This window comes from Eulemur rufifrons, chromosome 27, assembly GCF_041146395.1.
Source record: "Eulemur rufifrons isolate Redbay chromosome 27, OSU_ERuf_1, whole genome shotgun sequence".
Classification (NCBI taxonomy): Eukaryota; Metazoa; Chordata; class Mammalia; order Primates; family Lemuridae; genus Eulemur; species Eulemur rufifrons.
The window spans coordinates 17,162,597-17,166,231 of NC_091009.1; the positions used below are offsets into that span (position 1 = coordinate 17,162,597).

Genomic DNA, 3,635 nt, shown 5'->3' on the forward strand with positions numbered 1-3,635 from the left:
TGATGAAAATAACGATTGTAGTTGAAGTGTAAGCAGTGGTAATTATCTGAGGGCGTAAGGGAGCAGTACACGTGAATGACGAAAAGATCCATTTAACAAATATTTATTGTGCAACTACAATGTATCAGGCACTGTCTAGACCAAGAAAAGTCAAGGGTGACTGACCCTGATTTGGAGGATCGGGAAAGGTTTTACAATGCTGGTAACACTTCAGTCAAATTCTCCAAGAAGAACGAGAGTTTATAAGATTACCGAGGGCCGGGCGCGGTGGCTCACGCCTGTAATCCTAGCACTCTGGGAGGCCGAGGCGGGTGGATCGCTCGAGGTCAGGAGTTCGAGACCAGCCTGAGCAAGAGTGAGACCCCGTCTCTACTAAAAATAGAAAGAAATTATATGGACAACTAAAATATATATATACAAAAAATTAGCCGGGCATGGTGGCGCATGTCTGTAGTCCCAGCTACTCGGGAGGCTGAGGCAGTAGGATCGCTTAAGCCCAGGAGTTTGAGGTTGCTGTGAGCTAGGCTGACGCCACGGCACTCACTCTAGCCCGGGCAACAGAGTGAGACTCTGTCTCAAAAAAAAAAAAAAAAAAAAGATTACCGAGAAGAGAAGGATATTCCAGGTGGGGGAACAGCATGTATGAAGCCATGAGGACTGCTCTGGGGAACGTGAGTGGTTTCATGTGGCAAGAGTAGAAGGCTGTTTTAAAGGAGAGTGGCAGAAAATGAAGCTAAAGGGGCAGGTAGGGGCCAGCTCATGCGATCTCACAGGTTGGGGCACACACTGCAGTTTGACATCCCATTAGCCGTTTCTCCTTCTTGCTGATAGAACTTTGATTTTGTTCAGGTGGTAGAGTGCACAGGGCCAGAGCATAAATCAAAATTGGCCCAAGCCCATTGTCTTAGTTCCCATGATAATAAACCCACTCCCAAAATGATGACAGTGATCCATTCATAGGGGCATGCCCACGACCCAGACACCTGCCATTGGGCCCCGCCTCCCAACACTGCCACACAGAGGATCAAGTTTCCAACACACGAGCTTTGAGGGACACATTCAAATCATAGCACTCATCACAGCCATCACCTTTACCTTTGATGCTAATGCTTGGCCTAGGGCTGGATGTGGCGTCCCGTTCTGGCCAAAGAAACATCAGAAGCGTGGCAGAAGGCATCAGAGAGACCCTGTTGTAGTTCACAAGCATGGTGAGTGGGTTTTCGAAGTGTGCCTCCCTCAGTCCTTGTTACCACATCAGCACATTACCCGTCTGACGCAAAAAGAAATAAAAAATAAAAAAAAGAAGCCATCAAGGAAAGAATTGCATCCTTAACAAAAAAAAAAAAAAGAATTCTGTAACAGGAGACGTTTCCCATTTCCTCCTTCCCTTCCTTTGTGATTCGAATGCCGTCCTGTGAGGACGTGGTGTCCAGAGTAGCAACAGCCGTCTCATGACCACAGTGAGGCCCGAGAATGAAAGAGAGAGGACAGAAAACGACGGGGTCTTCCACAACATCACAGAGTCACCAAACCAATGGTAAGACGGCCTGCTTACGTTAGCACTTTCAAGTAGGAAAATAGTAAATATCCTTATAGTTAAAGTCACTATTAATTGTGTTTGCAGTCAAATCTGTCATAACTGCTGTCGTGCCAAAGATGACATTTGCATGTACGGCTAAGGAGTTTGGACTTTATCATGAAGAGGAATGAATGGGAGCTGTGAAAAGGTTTACGTGGGGTAATGAGTTTGTCAGATTTGTGCTTTAAAATCATCACACTGGCTGCTGTCTGCAGAATGGGCTGGCCATGGAGAAACCAAGGCAGAGAGGCCAGTTATGAAGCTACTGCAACTGCCCAAGATGTTAGGTAGAACGTAAGCAAAGGTGGTAACAATGATAATTGGGCAAGAGCAGATAAGTCTGAGAGCAGGGGTTTTATTTTTGTTTTGTTTTGTTTTGTTTTGTTTTGTTTTTTGAGACAGAGTCTCGCTTTGTTGCCCAGGCTAGAGTGAGTGCCGTGGCGTCAGCCTAGCTCACAGCAACCTCAAACTCCTGGGCTTAAGTGATCCTCCTGCCTCAGCCTCCTGAGTAGCTGGGACTACAGGCATGTACCACCATGCCCGGTTGTTCAGCTAATTTCTTTCTATTTTTAGTAGAGACGGGGTCTCGCTCTTGCTCAGGCTGATCTCAAACTCCTGACCTCGAGCAATCCACCCACCTCGGCCTCCCAGAGTGCTAGGATTACAGGCGTGAGCCACCGTGCCCGGCCCCTGAAAGCTGTTTTTAAGTCAAAATAACATAACTTAGTGACGAAGTGGACGTGAGCCTAGGCTGGTTTCCTCATTTCAAGAAGGTCAGATTAAAACTGTGATAGCAGAAAGACCTTATCTCTCCTGACAGCTCCCACTCCCAGGAGCACTTTCTTTGCTGTGAGGACTAGAAGGGGCCAGGAGGACCACTCTGGGGAAGGAAAAACCCCTCTTCCTCTACTAGACCCTTGGATTTATTCGTGCAGAGCTGGGCGGTGGGCAACTTTGAGCTTTTGTCTGCCTTTTCAGCTTAGACTGACAATTTGAGAAGTGGGGCAGAGGGTTCAGTGATGCATGAGTGAAGACCAAGTATGTAAATTAAAACCAGCAACGCATCGTTTCCCACGTACCCTCAGGAGTTATTCTTTATTAAAGTTCTCATGCCAAGCCTTGTCTGCCCGTCCTTGGATTCACTACCGGGCGTGAGGGTCTTTCCCCTGGGCAGATTCTTTATCACCCAGATCTGCCAGCCGAGAAAGGCAGCCATTCACACTCAAAGTGGTTGTTCCTTTTTTTCGTGAGGGTAAGAAACAATAGAACAGGTAAAAGTGATGTTCTTACCCCAGGGGGGAATGATGCAAACCAGGCATAAAGCTCAGAGACTGTTGCCAGGATACCTGGTTGCGGTGTGGCAGAGGTCACAGAACCATGGACAGACTTTCACAAGTGACTAATTAGCTTTGTTTTATTTGTTCTTATAGAAAGATTGCCTCAAGTTCACCAAAGCCACTGCAGTTCAAATAATCTCTCCTATATCTATACTATATTTTATATCAGTTGCTCACATTATCTCACTTGGTGGAGGGAGGGGTTGTGGGGTGCAAAGGTCCAGACCCTCCCCTCTATTCAAGGCAACTCTGAAGGGCCCTCCCAGCTCCAGATCCCCTGAGCCCCAGGGGATCAGCTGAGGCCTCTGTTGCAACAGCATCATAATTCATCCTCCTCTCTCAATCCTGTTTCACACACACCCTTAGCAATGTTGTTTCTGGTAGCACTTCCCAATAAAATCCCTGCATGTGTCAAAGAAAAACCAGATCCAGACAGTAGTTAAAGTGTTAAAAGCAAATTTTATCCAGAAACTATTATAATAGGGGGAAAGAGACCTCACTATAGAACTGGGCTCAGTTCTGGATACAACAAGGACAAGCAGGGATTCGTAGTCAAGGAGCAGGATGGGGAGTCAGTGGATGGAAAATGACTAAGATGCAAAATCAGGAGTAAGGGGGGATTCTGGCTCTATAGACTTGACGGGATTCTTGCTGAAGCCCGGCAAAGGTGATCAGATATCACCTGGAAGATGGTGGGGATGAGAAATTTGATCAGATAT

At 46.7% G+C, this 3,635-nt stretch overlaps 1 pseudogene; it reads left to right on the plus strand.

Moving 5' to 3' along the window:
* The first annotated feature begins 1,184 nt into the window (after positions 1 to 1,184).
* On the plus strand, positions 1,185 to 1,276 carry LOC138375902 (small nucleolar RNA U13; annotated as a pseudogene).
* The last annotated feature ends 2,359 nt before the right edge of the window (positions 1,277 to 3,635 follow it).